The sequence below is a fragment of the Mesoplodon bidens genome (genome assembly GCF_964165515.1).
Source record: "Mesoplodon bidens genome assembly, chromosome: 1".
Classification (NCBI taxonomy): domain Eukaryota; kingdom Metazoa; phylum Chordata; class Mammalia; order Artiodactyla; family Ziphiidae; genus Mesoplodon; species Mesoplodon bidens.
The window spans coordinates 38,378,678-38,402,163 of record NC_138176.1 but is presented as its reverse complement, the minus strand read 5'-3'; the positions used below and the strand labels follow the sequence as shown (position 1 = coordinate 38,402,163).

At 41.8% G+C, this 23,486-nt stretch overlaps 1 protein-coding gene and 1 pseudogene across 2 annotated transcripts in view; both read right to left on the bottom strand.

Annotated features, from left to right (window-relative positions):
• SLC16A12 (solute carrier family 16 member 12) overlaps positions 1–23,486 on the bottom strand; it is a 91,071-nt gene that overhangs the window by 32,000 nt on the left and 35,585 nt on the right. The gene's annotated exons all lie outside the window — the stretch shown is intronic.
• Positions 8,533–10,644, bottom strand: LOC308616986 (SNW domain-containing protein 1-like; annotated as a pseudogene). Its single transcript has one exon. The product of its transcript is annotated as an SNW domain-containing protein 1-like (transcript).

Here is a 23,486-nt window from a genome sequence, read left to right as displayed (position 1 = left end):
TGCAGGGGGCCCGGGTTCGATCCCTGGTGGGAGACCTAGGTCCCGCATGCATGCCGCAAATAAGAAGTCCGCGTGCCGCAACTAAGATCCCGTGTGCCGCAACTAAGACCCGGCACAGCATGAATGAATGAATAGATAAATAGATAAATATTAGAAATCCAACAAGGGATGCAAAGTTTAAAAAATTAAAAAAATAAAAGAGACCCCAGAGAGCTACTTTACCCCTTCTGCCGTATGATGTCACAGTAAAACATGGCATCTATGAACCAGGCAGTGGGTTCTCACCAGACACTGAATGTGCCAGCTCCTTGATCTTGGACTTCCCAGCCTCTAGAACTACGAGAACTAAAGGTCTGTTGTTTAAGCCACCCAGGCTGTGAGATTTTTGTTATAGCAGCCTGTACCAGCTAAGATATCTAAAAATCCAGATTTCCAAGTCTTCTTGAAAAACTGAGAGTGCTAAAGATACTGGTCTGGCATTCCTTCTTGGCAGCCATTAGCTGGAGTCAAGTATGGCACTCTTCCTTTGGATAACACCTGTACAGCCCCTTCAGCCTGCCTCTGACCTCCTGTATTGTCCAATCCCTGTGCTGTTTCACTCATGTACAACACCTGCCTGACTCCTTTAGGCAATAAGATCTTCCACTTCTGCCTATACTGTGTTGCCATAAATCAAAGTTTCTTGAACAGCCATATGTGAGTCATGTTTATGGCATGCTTGACATCTAGCACTCTGGCAATTTCAATAGGACTGGCACTGGTGATTCTACCAGCACCTGCGGACAAACACACACAATGTAATAACTCACCAACTGGACACAAATATGTGTCACGAAATGATAGGATCGATTATACAAGTGAAAAAGCCAAAGCTTAGAAAGCTGGCTATAGTCCTAGCCTCTTCAGAGGTTTTTCTGTTAAAATAGTCCCCAAGGTTAAACTGTCTTCAATGTAAGATTATAAAGCCATCTACTCATAAATGGACAGTGTGAGACCATCCTCGGTCTGTGCTGCCCAGTGCTGTTGAAAAATTCTGAGACAGGCAGTGCTATGCAACAGCCCTTTGGAAAGCAACATAGGGCAATGGATCAAGGATTAGAAAGTTATTCATATTCTTTGAAGAGTAATCTCAGTTCTGGGAAGTTATCCCAAGAAAACAACTTAAGAGAAGCTGAATACTACCGGAAAAAAATAATAGCTGTGCTATGAATAACGTAAAACCGAAACAACCTAAATGCTCAACAACTGGGAAATGTCTAGAGAATTATGATACGTCAAACAAATGGGATAATAGACAATCCTTTAAAATTATAAAGAAGAAGAAAAGACTGTAATATGGGAAAACGTTTATGATGCAATGCTACAGCAAAAAGAGGACTCTAAAATTGTGTGTACAATGTGAGGGAAGCTATGTAAAACTTCTGTAAAAGTTGTATACTTGTAACTCACGAAGTATGGGAAGAATATGCAAAAAGAAATTTAGGTGGGATGGTATAATTAAGATTCCTTTTCAAAATTGCATTCTATTCTGCAGAATACTATAATGGTGGATACATGACGTTATACATTTGTCAAAGCTCAGAACTGTAGAACACAAAGAGTGAACCCAAATGCAAACTATGGACTTTAGTTAATAATAATGTATCAATATTTGTTCATCAGTTGTAACAAATGTACCACACTAAGCTAAGATGTTAACGACAGAGGAAATTGGTGGGGGAAGGAGAAAGGGTACACAGGAACTCTTTGTACTTTCTGCTCAATTTTTCTGTAAACCTAAAATTTCTTTAAAAAATAAAGTCCATTAATTAAAATAAAATAAAATAAAATTGCATTCAATACCATTTTATATATAATTTTCTGAAATAAATATTTCAGGTTACTCCTGTAGTATAAATATGAGCACAAAAATCTCTTTTGTATGGTTTCTCCAGGACCAAAAATAACCATATTATTTATTGATGCTGCACATTGAAAATTAGGTGGTTATCCCATAGAAGACACAGGGTAACAAGCCCTTGGCAAAATAAAATGTTCTGTTTCGTTAAAAGATATTTAACATCATTAAATTTTACCTTGCCTCCGCTATCCCCAGATGATTCCATTTTTATTTGTTTCAGTTAGACAACCTCCTTTGGCATTCCCACAACTTATAAGTTCAGAACTTATTGGTGAGGGTCTCTCAAAAAAAGATAATTGCATAAATCCAAATAAAAAATGTAAGTAACAGCATAGTGAGCAAAGGTATGTTGTAAGTTAGAGTCAAGCTGGGTAAACCACAGAACAAGGAACATCCTCACACGGTTCCAGGGTGGGGAGAAAGGACTTCTCTGAAAGCATCAGTATGCGAGACTGTTACTAATAATTCCTCATGAATAGTCGCTCTTGAGCCTCACAAGCCTCAGAGATGGGCATGATTTCCCCCCTTCCACGATGATGAAGCTGAAGCTCTCAGAAGTAAAGGGACTCGCCTGACAACACTGTATCTGAGTCAAAATAGGGATGAGTAGCTCTGGTGGATTTTGGACAGTGCACTTGCCCATCTGCCCTCCAGATTTCAAAATTGTTACTGGGCATTTCTGTCAACAAGCCATGGTAAAGCTTAAGCACTCATTCATGTGAGTGACCATGACCAAAGGAAGCAGGGGGTGGGGGGGTGGCAGGGGAGGTTAACCACCAGGTTAACTCAGGGTTGTACCGCTGCTTACAAAACAACATGTGAGTTTCTTTCAAAACAGGTCATGTAATAGATTTATATGTATTCAGAAGAGATGCACAGGTTAAACAAGGCTAACCTAGTTTCCTGGAGACTTTGGAGCAGCCTGTGGTTCCCTTAGAATATCAGCCTGAGCCTCTTGTAAATAATTAACCCACCTGATACGACACAAATATAATGGAAAAGTCTTCACTGAATTAAGAGAATACCTACAATTATAAGCAAAGAAAGTACATTTCCATCGTGCAATGCTTCATTTTACTAAGCAGCCTTCCGTTTATTTTATTTTGACATCCAACCACTAAAATATAATTGCATTCTGCATCTCATTTTGGCTTCAGAAAAAAAAAATTGAAACAAAAGAGGCTCTATATTATGATGTTCCTCTAAGGTTACTCCTTAAACAGTACAGGTTGGGATATATTTTCAATTTCACTTTGTCCTCTTTGCTTTCAAAAATCTAATCATGTGCAAAGAATTCTTGCTAACGGTCGATCCCCGTCCAGTAAGGCACTCCATTTGTAGGGCAAATCTTTCACATTGCCCTCAGTATAGTTTTCTGAGGTGATCCGTTCTATCAGTAGAAAATCTACACATTTCTTACAGTTGCAGTTGGAGAAGAGGCACTTATTTCGGTGGGCTCCCAACACTGTCTTTCCATTGTTCTTTCCTTCCTCGATCCTTTCTGCTTATTTCCATTGCCTTAACCTTTAGCAGTATCCTTACTTTTTAAATTGGTTTGCAGACATAAGAGAAGTGGAGGTGTGTGGCAGAAAGATACCAAGAGTGAGATTCAAGGCTACTGGGTCCAAGTGACACTACTTAGTCATATGATCCTGCATGAATCACTTCCTCTCTGCCACTATTTCCTAATCTGTAAAAACAGGGCGTCAAATTACTGATGTCTAAACTTTAAACCAGTTGGCTGATTGCTAAGTATCTCTTCCCCAATATCTAAGATACCTGGTAGACTATGCTTATTGTTTATTGCTCTGTGGAACAAGGAAATGGGTCCCATCCAGAATAAATCCATATATAAGTAAGAAGTCACAGTATTGTGTTGTAGAGGAAGTTCTCACCACACAGAAAGGGAGAGCAGAAACCTACACCAAGAGAGGAAGAAGAAATTTTTTTTAAAGTAAGGGTGATGAGCTGCCCAGATATCTCAGGGATCATGTCTCCCACTCCCTAGAGCCTTGACTAGGGGTAGGTACATGACAGAGAGAAGACATAGGAACCTGAGAAGTTGAGGGGGAAGCTGCAGTAAGAAGGCCTGTGCTGTGTGTCCCATGGGTAACAATGAGAAGACACTGCTTCACTGGGTGCCTTTGGCCTGTGATGTGTCTGGGCAGAGAGAAAGCCAGGACAGTGTCCACCGACTGTCCCTCATCACCAGTCTGGCGCAGGAGTGATCTGAGGCTCTCTCATGTTCTCAGTAGAAGACAGCTAAGAGATGAGAGGCAGGGCTGGGGCCAAGGGGAAAGTGACTCCGTGGCCAATAACCTGAGCCAAATGGAAATCGTGGCTGATCCTCAAGAACTACAACAAAAAAGGTGAGGAATTTCCCCATGTGCTGGACAGTCAGAGAGTGCAAACTACAAGTTCCACCAGCAGCAGATATGTCATCACAGTACACAGTGAGGAGAGAAGCCACTACCTAGAGACCACCAAGATGAGTTTCATCAGCATGATGCCCAGTGATCAATACTAGCGGCAGTTCTGCTTAGGCCAATGAGAATTCACGGATCTGCATGCCAACCATCTCCACCACTGTTACCATGAGGTCACATGAATTCTCCCCTAAACCAACCACTCATACAGGAGAGGGAGGGATGAACACAATACAGGGGAGAAATGACCTTTATACAGAAATCAACCTTCAATTTGGCTGCTTATTGATTCAAAAAAGACTGCACTAAATGAAAGACATTACTTTAAACTTGCAAAACCTGCTAGAAACTTTTTTACATTGAGGTATAATTTACATACAATAAAACACACCCATTTTAAGTCTACATTTTGATGACTTTTGACAAATATACACACTCATGTAAAACCACCACAATCAAGATATAGAACATTTTCATCACCCCAAACATTCCCTCACGCTCCTTTGCAGTCAATCTCCACCAACCTCAGCGTTGCATTACCACTGGTTTGCTTTCTGTTGATGTAGATGAGTTTTGCCAGCCAAGAATGTCATAAATATAGAATCACACAATATGGACTATTTTGCTTCTGGCTTCTTTCACTTATGATAATTTTTTAAAATAAGTTTATTTATTTATTTTTGGCTGCATTGTGTCTTGGCTGCTGCGCGCGGGCTTTCTCTAGTTGCAGCGAGCGGGGGCTACTCTTCCTTATGGTGCTCAGGCTTCTCACTGCGGTGGCTTCAGTAGTTGTGGCACACGGGCTCAGTAGTTGTGGCACGGGCTCTAGATGCGCAGGCTCAGTAGTTGTGGCACGCAGGCTCAGTAGTTGTAGCACACAGGCTTAGTTGTTCCGTGGCACGTGGGATCTTCCCGGACCAGGGCTCGAACCCGTGTCCCCTGCATTGGCAGGCAGATTCTTAACCACTGCACCACCAAGGAAGTCCCTATGATAATGTTTTGAGATTCATCCAGGTTGCTGTGCATACCTGTACTTGATTCCTTTTTACTGCTAAATAGTAATCTGTTTTATGGATATATTACAATTTATTTATTTGTTGATGGACATTAGGATTGTTTCCGATTTTTGACCATTATGAATAAAGCTTCTGTGAACATCTGTATACAAGTCTTTTATGGACATGGGTTTTCATTTTCTTGAGTAAATACCTAGGAATGAAATTACTGTGTTGTATTGTAAATGTATATTTAACTTTAGAAGAAACTGCCAAACTGCTTTTCAACATGGCTGTATGATATTACCATAACATATTAGAGCTCCAGTGTGTAATGGAGTCTGATTGTAATTTTAATTTGTACTTTCCTTACTACTAATTATGTTAACCATTTTTTCATGTTTTATTAGCTATTCATATATCTTCTTTTGTGAAGCCTCTGTTCAAATATCATGCCCATTTTTAATTGGGTTGTTTATCTTACTATTGAGATACAAGAATTCTTTGTATATTCTCGATACAAGTCTTTTGTAGATATATGTATTGCAAATATTTTCTCCTATTCTGTGGTTTGCCCATTCGTTTCCCAATGGTGCATCTTGAAGAGCAGAAACTATTAATTTTGGTGAACTGAAATTTATTTTTCCTTTTTAGTCAATTGTATTTCTACATATTAGTAGTTGTCGCTGAAACTCAGCCTCTGTTCACCGGTGCTGAAGAGAAATGCGGAGACAGAGTTTTGGGTGAAGCAGAAAAGAATAGCTTTTTATTGCTTTGCCAGGCAAAGGGGGCCACAGTGCGCTAATGCCCTCAAAACTGGGTGTCCCACCCTAGAGGAAGTAGCGAGGAGTCTTACAGTGTTCAAGGAGCAGGGCATGATCAGCTCGTGGATAATTCTTGGATTGGTTGGCGTCAAGATGAAGTTTCAAGCATCATCAACCTTCTGGTTTCAACCAGTCTAGGGTCTATGTTCTTGCGGTCAGCAGTTTTCATCTGGTGGGGGTCTGCTTCCTATAAAAACACCTTAGCAATGTGTGTCAGGCCTTTATCTGTAGCTTTCAGGGAACTGGGAGTTTGGTGATTCTGCTCTGTGGCAGATTTATAGTCTAAATTGTTACCAGTTCCCCAGCCCAACAGCTATTCTTTGTTTCTACATCTTCACATTTCCCAATCATTAACTCTTAAGTCAGACTTTTACTTCAAAAGACAAGGACACAGGGGCTTGTACACAGTTTCATAGTGAACAAATAGAAAGTGGAATTTAAAAATACCACTTTACATTAGGCATTTCATCAAAAGCCATGAGATGCCTAGGAATAATTTTAACATAGTATGTGCATTATTTGTACATTCAAAACTACAAAACAGTGCTGAGAGAAATTTATAAAGGCTTGAGAGAGAGGGAGAGACAGCGAGCAAGCCTGCTCATTCCATGGAAGACTGAGAAGATGTCATATCTACCCAAGTTGATTGTTTCAATGAAATCCCAAACAAAGTCCAGCAGCCTTTTTTTAAAAATAGAAACTGACAAGCTGATTCTAAAACTCATATGGAAATGCAAAGAACCTAGAAAGTCCAAAATAATTTTCAAAAGATAGAACAAAAGTTGAAGGCTTATACTAACTGATTTCAAAGACTTGTTCTAAAACCAAAGTAATCAAGAGTGATATTGGTATTTTAGATTAGTGGAACAGAATAGAGAGTTTAGAAATAGACCCACACACTTATTTGTATGGGAAGGAAACGACTCTCTAGTGTTACCTCACACCATACACAAAACCTAACTCGAAATATCATATCTAAACATAAATGCAAAAACTATTAAAAAAAACTTCTGGAAGAAAACATAGGAGAAAATCTTCATAATTGGGGGACAGGCAAAGGTTTTTTAGACAGGACATAAAAATCAAAATGAACTCCCCACTCTTGCCTTCATAGAGGCTTTGAAGAGGTTTAGATTTATTATAGCAACAAAGAAGCTGTTATTTTGTTCACATCTGTGTCATCATATGAGCAAATCTCAACTCTACCACAACTTACTAGAGAAGATTTCCAAATGGACTCTACTATTGCCTCTACAGTGGGAAAGTACTCTTTAATCATACACCGTTTGTACCCCTTAGGGTGTCCCATTTGAAGCTCTTTATTGAGATACTCACTCCTGTCTCTGTAGAAACAAGAGGGAAACTGAGAGATACTATTTCTGATAATGGAAACTCAGTGTCCTCAGCCATGACCTGTTGGCTGAGGACCGTCTGGCCCCGTATTCAGCCCATATATATGTCCATATCTGTAGCCAAATATCAGCCTCATTCCCAGCCCATCATGCCACTCCCACCTATCCCATGATACTATATGTTTCTTTCAACCCACTGAAAAAAATCAAGCTTTAGTAGCTTCTTACATGCTGTTTTCTTTACCTTCAAATTCCTTCCTTCGCCACTTCCCCACCTGACTTATCATTTCTGCTTCAACTGCTTCCACCCCACCTCCAACCTCAAAGTAGTTATCTCCCTTTTACAGAATCTTGGAGCTCTCTGTACATACCCCTCCTGGCCCTTATCAGACGCACTGTTGTTATCTATTTAATGTCTCCCTCTACCACTGGCCTGTTTAACTCCACAGAACAGAAACAATCTTAAGTCATCCTTGTCTCTTCCCCCAATTCTCTCCACCATCTCCAAACCCCAACACACACACACACACACACACACACACACACACACACACACAACGTCTGATGCAGAGTAAGAGCTCTATCAGTGTCTAATAAATGAATGAAATAAGTTCTGCCTTCACCAGAGAGAACCCCAGCAAGTCATAAAAAATAAATTAAAAGCATAAATAACAGTCACTAGTTTTAATGTGGTAATTCAATTGAAAGAAACGGGAAAAGCACTTCATCTTCGTCAGAAAGGTCTAATCTTCAGACATCAGGCAAGAAAATCAACCATTCCAGCTAGAAAATGAAGAATATTCAGCACAACCGGCTTCCCTCTAAAGGACGCTCACCCAGGAGCAAAGCAGTCTTGTCACAGAGGAACCAGCCAGTACTTAGAGCTCAAGTCTCTGACTCCTGGGCCAGTGAAGCCACACAGCAATAATAGTAACAACAGTTACTATTTGGGGGCACTTAATCCACCAGGCTCTGAATTCACTATTATACATATGTTATCTCATTTTATCTGTTTTTTTTTTGTCTCAATGTTTTTATTGGAAACAAATAGTTGCACCAAGCAAGAGCTTGCTTTTCCCACTCCAAATTAAAACAGAGCACAATGGGGCAAAGATCAGTTGGCCGGACAATTCCAATATGTGGACATCCTTCTTTCTACTCACTGTGGTTGGGGTAACTTTATTCGTAAACAGTCACTCTTAGACAAAATATTAACCCCAAAGTGCTAACGTCACTCGAAAGGAAGTGGCCTTAATTTCATGTGTGGGGCAGTATGTTCTATAAATGCCAAAAGGTGGGAGAAGCACAAACACAACCCACTCTTTAAAAAAACTAAATAATTCAAAGTAGAATTTTTCCATTCCCCCCTTTCTCCTGTAATAAAAAGTAGTGCTGGGCTCTGACACCCAGATTTGGTTTTTATCCTGGCCATTTACAAAGTGTTCCCCCATATGACTTGCATCATTAGGGTTAAGAATAATAGGTTCATTCACTCTGAAGAAAGTATCTACTCCTTTCTCCTCTTCTTGCCTTCATGCTCATGTTCCTTGGGGCAGCTGCTATCTGAGGGCCTTTTAGAGCCACCGTGCTGTTTGGCTTCTTCCAAAAATTTGTCCAAACCAAAAGGATCCTCCTCAAACTGAACTGGTCCTTCTCGGCCTCTGTCTACGGTCTGAACCAGAAAACTCCTTAGTGGGGACAAATCTGTTAGTCTTTATTCTGGCTTCTAGGTCATCACTATACATGTCCTTGTCCAGATTTTTACTGGGCCTGTAAATATTCTGGGCCATATCTTTACCACCTCTCCAGGCTTGATCATAAACATTGTAAATTCCATCTTCTCCACCTGCAAAACCACTGTCCATACCCTTGGATTGGTTGAAGAGCTTTTGGTCATACTGAACTTCATTGGAAGTCTGAGGGTTGGGCACACCAAAAACAATGACTTCACTGATATCTCGATTTTCATTTCTCTGCAGTTTCAACCTCTTATCTGGAGCTGCCCTGGAAAGATTCCAGTCATGCTGTCTCTCTTTTTGCCTGTCATGCCGGATTTCATCCCTCTCACGTGCCTCCCCATCCTCTTTTTCCACATGGGTTTTGATCCCAGCTCTTCTCTCCCCCTGGCTTTCTGGGCCATTTCTCTAAGTTTCTCTTCATGTTTCTCCTTTTCTTTTTGAGTCATCTTTCTCTCTACTTGAGCTCGCATTTCCACAGCTTCACAAGCCTTCCGATCAGCAATATAGAGGGCTTCGGCCAGTTTTGCAAAATTTTCATTGATGTGAACGGTCTGCAGTCCTCTTCCATCAGCCGCCAGACGTTTAGCTAATGGAACTGTATAACCCTTTGCATTTTTCCAGTTTGAAATACAGGGAGGAATCTTCCACTCTTGTTGTTCCTTCATGGTCATCTTTCGGCTAGGAGAATGCATGACAGGTGCAGGAGGAGAAGGTGGTCCCCGGGGAATTTTCTTATTCATCTTGAACCTTCGAGGCTCCACTGGATCTTTCTGCATTTCCACCATTCGAATAACTCTCTGTTTAGCTCCAGTGCTGAAAGCCACTCCTTGTTGAGATGGTGTGTATTGGATATACAGAGAAGGAGCCAGTTTATCAGCTGCTGCTCGGACTGGCATGGCTGCAGCAACCTTCTGTGATAAAGGATATTTCTAAGGTTACCTTTGTCTTTTCTGTTTTCTCTTTAATGGCTTCTTCATCAGGTCTTTGCAGGTCTGGGTCATCTGCATTCATGACTTCTTTGGGAACCATGTCAGTGTACTTGCTATAAATGACCTTGTCTTTTGACTGTCCCTGTCGAACAGTTGCATCATACTTATTTTTTCCTTCAGCATCCACCTGAATGACCAGTGCATTTGACACTTTTTTCTCTTGTCCCATATTCAGGGGATACTGGGCCACATGGATCGCTGGAAAAGCACCTCCATCTCCAAAATCCTCTAATAACTGAGGTATCCAGCCTTTCCGGTACCCGCATGGGGGAGGTTCTCTTTGGGAGGAGACCAGTGAGGTCTGTCATGATCTCTGGGATCTTGCCTTTTCTTCAGCCTCAAGCTGGTCCTGGGATAGCTGAGTAGGTGCAGGTAAAAAGCTGGTGTGCACCATCTACTGCTGCTTCCTCTTCTCGTTTTATCTTTATCCCAGCCCTGTGAAGGAGGTATTATAATTTCCGTTTTACAGATAAAGAATGCTCTAACTATCCAAGATTTAGCCTCGGCCTGAGTTCAAAGCTTGTGGTCTTAACCTCTGCATCCTGTTGCTCTCTACTGGCCTCCAAGCTCCCTCCTGGTGGAAGCCAGCACTATTATGTTCGATCTTGTGTCTCCAGCACCGAGAACAGTGCCTGGCATATATTTGCTAAATGCTACGGTGAAATACAAACCTCTTGGGAAAGAGAAAGATACCTTGCCTCCCAGCCCCTGGATATTTTATTACACCCTCTTACCAATGATTAAATGTCTGCTTCTACCCACCCGGGACTCAAGGGCCCACTGAACACCCTGGCCTAGGGGATGTGCATTGAAGGGCCATCTTCCAGGTCTGCCGTGAGGGAATTCCAACACTTTTCTGCACAGCCTTTATAACAGTGGAGAAAAGTATTCCAGCTGAGCCTTACAGTCTTCTATCCAGGGGCAAACTCAAGCCCCCAAAACAACTGAAAGTCGGGGAGAAGTTAAAGAAACCCCTTCTCTCTCTGCTTGGGCTTAGATAGTCTCTGGCTCAGGGACCCAACTTTTTTTTCCACTTGAAGTCTCTGGGTCTTAGGGATGTCCTCTAATGCATATGGACTTATTTATTTTTGTTGCCCAATGATATTACACATATGTTGTGAAAAAAATAAATTGGTCTTGGGACTTCCCTGGTGGCACAGTGGTTAAGAATCTGCCTGCCAGTGCAGAGGCACGGGTTCGATCCCTGGTCCAGGAAGATCCCACATGCTGCGGAGCAACTAAGCCTGTGCACCACAACTACTGAGCCTGCACGCCTAAAGTTGGTGCTCCACAAGAGAAGCCACCGCAATGAGAAGCCTGCGCACCGCAATGAAGAGTAGCTCCCACTCTCTGCAACTAGAGAAAGCCCATGTGCAGCAATGAAGACCCAACGCAGCCAAAATTTAAAAAAAAAATTAAAAATATATTGTTCTTAAGCGCAGAAATACTTTGCTTTTTTTTTTTTTTTTTTTTTTTGGTTTTCTTTTCCTTTCTGCTTCTCTCTGCTTAGTCCTCAGACAGATTCTGGTAACAGGGGAGTAAATAATTACTGACTTCAACCAGAAATTTTTGGATGTCTGACGGGACCTTTTGGCACTAAACTGAAACACTAACCTTTGCTAATAAAGCTGCCGACGTTTCTACATTGTCTATGAGACTTTGAGGATAGGAATACTTTACATAAGACGTAGAATAAGCATCAGTGTGATTTATATGGCATTTGGTCTACAGAAAAGGAGAAAAAGGTACAGTTTGTGATTCACAAGAGGCAGAGAGTAGAAAGCAAGCTTCTTTCTCACCCTGTCAGTTCCTAATCCAGAGTCGCTGATTCTAGGCAACATCAGAAAAATGCTTACTCCTGAGTCCAGTAGTTTGTTGACAGTGCAATTCAAAACAAGGAGCTTGCCCCCAGTAACCTTTTTCTGCAAAAATACAGCTCTTTTCTCTCCTATCTGGAAATACAAGTAAAAGCAGTGATAGGCCTGAGCTGTAGCTAGCCCTCTTTGATAAAAAATACAACATGTAGTTGAATATTCCAGCACTTAGCACAATGTCTGGTATAAAACTGGTGCTCAATATTTGTGGGGTTCAAGGAAGAAATTTTTGTGTCTAACTCAGTGACCTTGCAGAACTCTTTAATTCGAATTTTACACTCAACAGCATATGGAATCATTAAATCAGATTACGTTATATCAGAGGCTTCTTGGCTACAGAGGAGAAACTTGGAGCTTGAGATGCATTTCACAGAGTCGTTTTGTTAGTTGACAGAGAACCTTTTATGGAAGAACAGTGCTGCCTGTCTCTACAACATTTTCCTTACACTGTAATCACTGCTCCTGCCATGTTGTTGACATGGAAGGGGAGCCGAGTGAAATATGTCAGTTGGCTGGAAGTTAACCCCTCAAGTCACGGAGTGTTGTGGAGAACTTGTGTTTCATAGAGAGTACAGGCAGGGAATTCCCTGGCAGTCCAGTGGTTAGGACTCTGTGCTTCCACTGCTGGGGGCCTGGGCTCAATCCCTGCTCCAGGAACTAAGATCCCACAAGCCACGTGGGGTGGTGAAAGATAATAAATAAATAAATAAATAATAAATAAATAAAGATATAAAAAAGAGAGCACAAGCAGAAGAACTTAGGTCTGCACTCAGAGTGTGAGCTCCCTGTGAGCAGGGACCCTTAATGCTTCAGTGCCTAGGATGGTTCCTGGAAGAAAATGGCACTCAGTAAATATTTAGTAAACGAACACCCCCAATTCTTGAGTTCTGGATGTTTTCTCAAGTCACATGGGGAGGGGGCCCAGGGAGCTTGAGGAATGGGGGCAAGAAATTACCCATTCTTTCTTTGTTTTTTTTAGCCACTGTCAAAACAGATTAACTAGCCTTCCCATTACCTGGGTAACAGAGGCCTAAGTGAATATATCTCAATGAGATACACTGAGAACACGGGGGCAGGGCCAGGTCCTGACACCAGACAGGGCCAAACCTGGAAACAGAACTTCACTGCCAGGCTGGCCGTCTCTTCTTGCTTTGGCCGAGTGGCTAAAAACAAACGTGGGCTGCTGAGAGGCTCACCTACAGGGCCTGGCCCTCGGCCCATGTCTTCCCCATACTGCAGAGGCCATCAAATTCCACAGGCCCTTAGAGATGTTTATTTTTGCACTCTGTAGACTCTGCTCGCTGCTGGAGCCACAGCAGGTCACACAAAGGACAAGGTATTGCCAAGCTGAGAATGTGGGGTGCTCCTCAGTGCAAGACCCAGGACCTGAATTTCTTCCCGGAAATGAAAGAGTTAGGAGCGCTTTTTACAAAAGTTCCTCAACAGGTAGGTGGTTGTCTTTGTCTCTGTCTTTATTGAAACAGTCAGGAATGAACGAGTTCATCCAACTTCCTTCTAGATTTGAACCCACAGAAAAGTCTGATGAACAAAGGCCTTGGAAGTAGTTTCCAACCCTTTTGCATGTGAGGTCCCTCTATACATCGTAAAGTATTTCCTTAGCCAAGCAAGGCAATAGTTATGTTTTTAGAATAAGTTATCTGTTGATCAATAAAATATGTAAAGGCAACAGTTAAAATGAATTTCATGGCATTTTCAAATACATTTTGTTTTATTTGATGAATCACTCAGACATTTACAAACATTTGAAAAATTGTGGTAACTGTGTAAGATATTTTTCTGTCCACTGACAGGATGCCATCATGTACGAGTGGATTTGCACACCTTGTACTAATTCTGTCGTCTCCTCCCAGGTCTGAGACCCCCAGATTAGAAGCCCCTCTCTGTTTACTAAGGGTAAGCCTAGTGCCTTGAAGAACATCAATTCCTTCTGGTTTACGAGGCATATTATTTGTTCAAGGTCCCAGTAGGAACTGGGAAACTGGGGAGACTTCAACAAAGATATTATTCATAAAGGTGTGAACAAGTGTTCCTAAAATCTAACAAAGGTCAGTAGAGTCCTCTGGGGCCAGTAACACTAGCACTTCTAGGCCTGAGAGGCAAAGGGAGAGAGCAGTTGCTGGAACCTTCTGCAGAGTCACTGGGTAAAGGAAAGCAGCCCGTCCATAAGGGTCTGACAGTAAAAGAACCAAGGAAAAACAATACACCACCTTCACACTCTTCCTGCCTTCCAAGTCCCATCAGTGGCTGAACCGAACAGGAGCCCAGCTGATGTAGCCTATAAGCGTCAGCCTTCCAGGGCAGAGACGTGGGTGGAAATGGGATGAACAGTGAACTTGGAGGTGCAAATGGAAACTGTCCTGCACACCAGGGTAACCTGTAAGTTTGCCCTGTAGTGCACTAGGGCTATGGTTAAAAACGAGATCAAGGGGCTTCCCTGGTGGCGCAGTGGTTGAGAGTCCGCCTGCCGATGCAGGGGACACGGGTTCGTGCCCCGGTCCGGGAAGATCCCACATGCCGTGGAGCGGCTGGGCCCGTGAGCCATGGCCGCTGAGCCTGCGCGTCCGGAGCCTGTGCTCCGCAACGGGAGAGGCCACAACAGTGAGAGGCCCGCGTACCGCAAAAAAAAGGACAACTCCAAAATCTGCATCTCTGCTGTAGATCTTCCTCCCGAGTTGAAAACTCCGATTTCCAACAGCCTATAAGTTACCTCAAAGTCACATGCCTACAAAGCACTGGCTGGTCTCTCCTGGAAACACATTTTATTTTCATGCTTTCACCATTTTCCAGCTAGGTATGCTAGAACACTCTGAGTCTTTTGACTCTCCTCCCTAACCCTCGGAATAAGTGAGTCCAACTCGTACCACTTCCTATGGTATCCCTCTCATACCTGCCCTCCCTTTTTAGTTTCCCATGACCTTGTACCTGAACGAAGTCAGAGCCTGTCCCAGCTGGCCTCGCTAATCCTAACTCCACCACTTAGAGAGTGACTCTGTTTAGACTTTCCTGTGCTTACTAATTATGACTCTTATATAGTGTCTCAGGGACTCAGTTTCCTCATCTGTAGGGTAGAGCCATGCTCAGTACCTACAACTAGGGACAAAGACCTCCTTTCCATTGATTCCACGGGGCAGAAACTCCAGTGGAGCTAGCACCCCTGGTGTTTACTTACTCACCTACTTTTCTCTGCAGGAGAAGTTGGTTACCTGATTCATAGGTTTGGGAGAAACAGATGCACATGCTCAGCTTTTTGTTTTTCTTTTTTGTTTTTCCACTTGGAATCTGCCTGTGAGTAGAGAGCGCTCATCCTTCTTAGCTCTTCCATCCTGTACATGAAACAGGGGTATGCGCCCTTCAAAGGAGGCCTGTGGTTGTTTGAGGGCTTCCAAGGATGGTGACTGGGTAAGTCCATCTTTTATGTACCCAGAGTACTGCTGTCCTTCCTGGCTGGTAGTCCTAAGCCTCATCCCACTCTTATTAACATTATTAGCACCTAAGGCAGCATTTTAGTCTTTGATTCTTGTTTCTACCTCTAAATTGGTTTTGAACTTGTGAGAAGACAGGTGGTTTTTATTGATCCTATTTTTTTTTTTTTTTTTTTTTTTTGCAGCACGCGGGCCTCTCACTGCTGTGGCCTCTCCCGTTGCAGAGCACAGGCTCCAGACGCGCAGGCTCAGCAGCCATGGCTCACGGGCCCAGCCGCTCCGTGGCATGTGGGATCTTCCCGGACCGGGGAACAAACCCGTGTCCCCTGCATTGGCAGGCAGACTCTCAATCACTGCGCCACCAGGGAAGCCCTTTATTGATCCTTTTGATCCCAATTCCTACCTCATGGAGTTGTTAAGAAAATGAAATGAGGTAATCCATATTATATCACAAAGCATAGGATCTGCCCGTAGTACGCATTCAAATAAATGTTAGCTCTTCTTACTGTCATGGCTATTGTTGTTATAGACTGCTTCCATGAGTCTTAGGAAAGGGATAGGAATTTAAAATTTCAATATCCTATGATTATTATAATACTTCATATCAAGATAGTGTGGAGAATAACAGCTATAAAGCTATTATATAACTTTAATTTGTAAAATAAAAGTTATAAAGTAGAACCTTCTAAACAGCAGAAGAAAATCTATCACCATTTCCTCTCCAAAGACTTCACATGGAGGCATTCACATGTGTTCTGAGGCTGGGTGTGAAAGCTGTTCTGAAAGCACATTTCTCTGAGGAGGCTTACAAGAGGGCCTTAGGCCACGATGCAGTTGTAAATAGTAACATAACATGGCTCAGAAAAAAAAAAAGTTTTAAGAAGAAAAAAGAAACCCACATTCCTCTGACAGGATACTCCTCTCTAAAAGAGTTCCAGAGGTTTCCCCTGCCCTCAGTTATACTACTGCTCTTTGAGTATGTAGTGCTCATGCAATAATGCAATATGAATGCTGCATTACATTTTGAAGCACATAAACCAGTGCACTTGGCCTGGGGTCAGACATGCCTGGCTTTGAAACCCAGTGCTGACAACTAATAGCTGTATGAACCTGACTTGCGACTTAGCTTCCTGAGTCTGTCTCCTGCTCTGTATATTGAAGTTAATAGTTCCTCTTTATTAGGGCTTTAATGAGGATTAAAGGGCAAATATGTGTAAAAGCTCCTGACACCTATTAAAATATTCACATAATAACATACATTAATTCCCTTCCCTATTATACCAGCTGATACATTTTTCATCTTCTTTTGTATCTTTCAATAATTTTCCAAATTAAAAAGTGAAGCGAAAAAAAAAGCAAAGCAATTATACAAGCTATATAGTAGCATACAGTAGGCACTCAAAAAATACTTATCTAAGTTAAACATATACCAGTTACTAGTTCAAACAGTGACATGGTTAGCAAATTATTAGTAAATAAGTGTCTTTATCATACCTGAAAACACCCATATTTCTTGTCTTAGAGTATCCAAAGGAAAAAAGGGAGAGACCCAGAGACTTTATCCTTCTATGTCAATTTTCCCTTATGATATTGGGACAAGACAAAAGAACTAAATAATTGAATGAGGGAGAGTGGCAAAGCGAAAATGATGGGGAAAACAATAAACCCAAGAAATACTATGCTCTTTGAACATTTAAACTAATTTTTACTTCTTTGCAGTATTTAGTTGGTTCTTTCTTTTGAATTGCACACTGAAATTCTTTGCAGGCAACTATCTGTATATTGAATATCTGTGTCCATGTTCTCTTCCCTTTTTAGTGACTTTTCCTAAGTAGTACATGTCCCAACCATGGATCATTATAAAGCCTTTACGAATGATGGTTATGAGGACTGTAGCAGCACCCAAAAAATGCCTGTGTTGGGCTAACTCACAGTCAGAACACAAAATGTACGAGCTATGAGTACAACTACAGAAAATACATGTGCACAAGGACAAAATGAGAAGGGAATGCAGAGAGAAAGAAAATAGTTGTGTGAGGAAAGTAAGATTATGAAAGGTCTCTTCCTGTATTTTCTGAACTTCTTGGAATAATCTTATACCCTTCTTATAAAAAGTAATAAAACTACTTTTACATAGTTGTATCTAAGTGTATTCTTACTGCTTTCTTTCCCATTCCACATCGATTCATGTATGCTTTTTTGCATATTTGACAGAGCTGACACTTGACATTTTGTATCTTTACCATGGTTGGGTTTGCCCTCTTCTTGTAAACTTGTCAAGATTTTATCCTCTTGGAATACTTAGGGGGAGGGCTTTACTTTGGGACCACTCTCTTATACTTGGATCAAAGGTCACCCCTCACTTCTTTTCTTCCTAACAGGCTGAAAACAAGAATCTATCTGTGGAAAGAGAAAATGTACAATCATTTTTTAAGGCTGTCTAAGGAAACAATCCAATTAGCAGAGTTTAGTTCTGTTTTTTTTTCCCAAAAAAGGGAATGTGTGTGTTGTGTGTGTGTAAAATAAAGAAATTTATTCCAGCATGCTCTTTCACTATAATTTTCAAAATTGCTTTTCTCTTAAAAAGTGATGAAATATTTGATGAGTAACTAATAGGGAATGAAAAAGTCCACTTTAGGGCAATGGTACTAGATGGAATGAGAATGTGATGTTCTTTCTCGTGGCATTTTAGGCTCACGCAAGGATATCATTCCCTTTTCTTTAATAAACTTCTTGAGAGAATGCTGACAATGACAAAACTGTCTTTGCTGGGGGCTAGTAGAAGAATGAGTTCCTTAATATTTTCAGGGTAAAAATACATAAATGCTTGATTTATATTGAAATAATTTTAGGATCTTAGAATGAGATTAGAAAATAAACATTTTGATTTCTACAAAATAATAATTGCCTATAAGATTGAAAAGTACAGTTTCATCTGTAATTAACCGTTCAAGTCTTAAATCCATACTCCTCACTTAAAAGAGAATGTCAAATAATACAAATTTAATTTATTTGATTTCTTGTTTCTCAAGAATGCAATCAATTAAGAGCACAGCAAAAAAGGCTTATGAATGGCTGAAGTCTACATTCCAAAGGCCAGTGTATTTTTACTGTGTATTCTATGCTAACAAGGTTGTTTTTATGGGTTTCAAGTCCGCCAATGATAAGCTATAATCACAGTGTAGTGCAAAAAGGTATCACAGACAAATCTGTAACCAAGTGTGAGGAGATCATTGTTAAGAGTCTAATGGCAACAGAATCGACCAAGAAAAAAAAGAAAAGAGAAAAAGAAAAGACCCAGAAAATTCAATGGCTTGGAGTCATTTTGTATACAAGGAAATACATCAACATGTCTTAATTCAGAGCTTCCCAACTGCTGAACAGTGCTACAGGTGTGATATGGGTCTGTATTAGTCAGCTTGGGCTGCATAATAAAGTACCACTGACTGGGTGGCTTAAACAACAGACATTTATTTCTCATAGTTCTGGTGGCTAGAAGCCCATGATCAAGGTTCTGACAAATTTGGTTTCGGGTGAGAGCCTTCTTCCTGGCTTGTAAATGGCTACCTTCTTGCTGTGTCCTCACACGGCCTTTCCTTGCCATGTGTGTATATTGTGGGGGGGGGGTGTTTGGCCAGAAATAGAGAGAGGTGGGGGGAGCTCTCTGGTATCTCTTCTCATAAGGACACTAATCCTATCAGAAAGGGCCCCACCTTTATGACTTCATTTAAGCTTAATCACTTCCTTAGAAGCCCCATCTTCAAATGGGTAACAGCCACACTGGTGGTCAGGGCTTCCATATATGAATTTGAGGGGGGACACAAGCATTCAGCCCATAACAGGATCCCTCAGCTGGGCAGAACCTTGAGTTGGCCAGAGCCCAGGCCAGGAACAGTCTCGTGGTTTACCCCAATTTGGCTGAGAAAGATCATGATTTTTGAGGTCTGGTTCCATGAGAGAGGTTGGGAAGCACTGCTTTTAATGGACCCTGAATGCATCACTGCACTGTCGACCACTATGATAATAAATCTCAGTGACCCCTTAGAATGAAGAAAAATTACGATAATAATTAATGCTTAAATAACATTCACTATGTGCCACACCTGCTCTCAGTGTTTCTTTACACATATTAACTCATTTAACACAACAACCCTCTGATATATGAAGTATTATAACACCAGGCTCGAGAGATAGTCCTTTGTCATTAGACTGCCTGAGTCCACATCTCAGCTTCTGCACTTTTAGCTTTGTAACCTTGGTCAGGTTACTAACTCTCTCTGAACCTGTTTCCTCTTCTATAAAATGGGGATGAATATACAAGTGTACAATTCCAAAAAGTTCTGAACATTTTTTCCAAAATTTTTCCATAGGTTGGCAACATACTCATTTTGTGGCTAGACCCAAACACTCATAGTTTTTATATATCTTTCCGAGTGGGATATTCTTATGTTTTAGTGCGGAATCATTTGTGGGTGGTTGATCACAGGGTGCTCTCCCCAGCCCTATTGGGGGGTTACATATATATATTCTACATACCATAACAAGACACTTGGTCCTAAGGATTTCTGAAAAGGTTTCAACTCACAGCTGTGAGAATTTAGTTAACTAACATACTTAGAACAGTGCCTGGCACATGTGGTAAGCGATATACTAGTATTAATTATTATTGCTGTTGTTATTATTACTGCCATTGTCTAGATGAAGAAACTGGGGCAGAGAGAGATCAAGCAGTCTGTCCAAGCCGCAGCCAGCATGTGGCACAGCTGAAAGTGAACCCAGACAATCTGGCTCCAAAGACTGTGGTCTTAACCACTGCACTATACCCTCTCTACAAATTACATACGTTTCATTTCTGTTCAGTCATGTTCAATGTTCCATGTTTAAGAAATATCACTCAGCCATAAAAAAGGACGAAATAATGCCATTTGCAGCAACATGGATGGACCTAGAGATTATCATACTAAGTGAAGTAAGTCAGACAGAGAAAGACAAATATCATATGATATCACATATGTGGAATCTAAAAAAGTGATATAAATAAACTTATTTATAAAACAGAAACAGACCCACAGACTTAGAAAACAAACTTAGGGTTACCAAAGGGGGAAGGTGGGAGGGAGGGATAAATTAGGAGTTTGGGATTAACAGATACACACTACTATATATAAAATAGATAATCAGCAAGGACCTACTTTATAGCACAGGGAAGTATACCCAATATTAAATGGGAAAAGAATCTGAAAACAGATATATGTATATGTATAACTGAATCTCTGTGCTGTACGCCTGAAACTAACAGGGCATTGTAAATCAACTATACTCCAATATGAAATAAAATTTTTTAAAAGGCAATGTTTTAATAAAATATTTTTAGAAATTTTGTCCAGCTCAGCTTCAAGGGAATTCAGCTCCATCATTCAGAATGATCCAAGAGCAGACCCTGGGGGAGGGGGCCTGCAGCCATGTCAGTTCTGTAAGAGCTGCACCTCCCTGGCCCAGCTCACCAAACAGGAGTCCACACCTGATCCCAAGGAGCCAACCACAGGCTGAACCAAACTCTGAGATTTTACGTCTTCAGAACTGGGAATGGGAAAATGAAGTGACTGAGTCAGACTGGAGCTGGGAGGTGCTAGGAGGCAAGCTGGGGAGCCTCTGCCACGTACATACCCACAGGATCTGAGGACCAGCTGAGGAAGGTAGCAGTTCTGTGCAGACCAGTGGTTCTCAACCAGGGACAATTTGGTCCCCCAGAGGACATTCGGCAATGTCTAGACACATATTTTGCTGTCACAGCCAGAGTGCTTTTTTAAGCGTCTGGTGGACAAAGGTCAAGGATGCTGCCTCACCCTACAGTGCACAGGACAGCTCTGCAAACAAACAAAAAAAGAGTATTATCTGGCCCAAAGAGTCAATCATGACAAGGCTGAAAAACCCTGGTATAGACTCAGAGCAAGCAACCATGTGGCACACAGAGAGGGTGAGATAGAGGAGTTAATTGCTTTAGCTCCAGTGGCTCCCCAGGCCCTGATTGCAGCTGCTTCAGAAAACCTAACGGCTCTGCCTGCCCCAAGTTCCCCTGAACTACCTTATGGACCGTGTTCTTCCTGTCCATGTAACATTCCATAAAAGTTCCCCTCTACCTTGCAACAGTTTAATGAGTTGATGTTACCTGCAACCAAAGATACCAGAGACAGGTTTAGGGGAGAGCAACTCAGGATGGTGGGAACAGTGTTTCAGGCAGAAGGAACAGTATATGTAAAGGCACAGAGATTGAGAAGGCAGGTGGAAAAACACAGAGGGAAAAATGAAGAACAATGCAGGTGACAGGAAAGACATGAGTCAGGGCACAGAAGCAGCCACAAGCATGGTGTGTTTCCATGCAGAAAGGAGAGTGGTCTGACTAGATCAGCAGGTGTGTACTGGGGAAATGAAAGAAATTAATCTCAGTGGAAACAGCTTTGAAAGAGGCCTCAGACTATACAAGTGTAATACAGGCCTGTATATCAGTGACTGTTCTAGGCCTAATTCATCCTTTGAATGGATAAAAGAAGAAAAGCACATTTGGGAATGTATACTCCCTTAGCAAGCCATCTCTACTTGGTAAAAACATTGCCCTCTCAGTAAAGAAAAAGAAAAAAAAAAAAAGCAACAAACAGCATTTTCCCAATATGTGAAATAAACTAAAGCAGACACAGTAATCTCTAGCATTCATGGCAATCAGCCAAAAGAGTTTTTAATCAATAAGCTCCTTGGTTCCCCATTCTGTACTCCAGGGAAGATGCAGGGTGAGTGGGCAGCGACCTCACTGCCTGGCACTGAGAAGGGTCTGAGGTTGTATGTAAAAGCCCCATATGGCTTACTTATTTAAAAAATAAATTTTTTTTAAGTCCACAAAGACTGAGAAATGGTCTTCCCCTTCACCTCAGTCAAGGAAGGAGATTTAGGATTCATAAAAGCATCACTAAATCTTTCTGGGGAAGAAAAAACAAACAAGAGAGTCAAACACACATGTCGATTATGCAACAGTGACATGTAATAGACATAAGTCTAGCAACAAAAAGAGAAAAGGAAATGAATGTTATTAAAACTGAGGCCTCCTCAATGCCTTGTTTCTCTTTTTTCTCCCTTGCTTTCTAACATGGATAATGTGATTCCCTGAGGAAAAGCTGCTTTTGTAGTCAGCAGGTCAAAGGTCTTAGATCCGAAAACAGTGTATACCCAATGTTCCAGAAGAGGTGTGTGTGGCTTCCTGGTACTGAATCGACCCCTGCAGGTCAAAAGACACTCAAAGATGAAATTTGGATCTATGGGATGAAATGCATACCCTTTCACTGCCAACGGGAAGTGCTTCAGACACTGGTGGATGGCCACCAGGAACCTTTTCACAGCTGGCTGGGAAGGAGGCCTGGGCGCTGTGGGATCTGTACAAAGGGTCAGATTCCTCTGAGTGAGCACAGCCATCCTGGGGAAAGGCAACAAGGCTTCTCTAACGGGAAATAACATCTGACTGACCAATTGGGTGTTTAAAGGAAATGCCCAGGATGGTGTGGCAAAAAGACTCTCAACATTTTAATTCCATAGATGAATATCATCATCACAACAGCAGCCACTTTCTCAGCATTTACCTGTGGGCCAGCCCTTGTGTTCAGGGAGTTACATACATGAATTATAGTCATTCAGAAAGGGATCTGGGGGGCTTCCCTGGTGGCGCAGTGGTTGAGAGTCCGCCTGCCGTTGCAGGGGACACGGATTCGTGCCCTGGTCCAGGAAGATCCCACATGCCGCGGAGCGGCTAGGCCTGTGAGCCATGGCCGCTGAGCCTGCGCATCCGGAGCCTGTGCTCCGCAATGGGAGAAGCCGCAACAGTGAGAGGCCCGCGTACCGCAAAAAAAAAAAAAAAAAAAGAAAGGGATCTGGGTAACCTGCCCTTCAGCATCGGTGCAG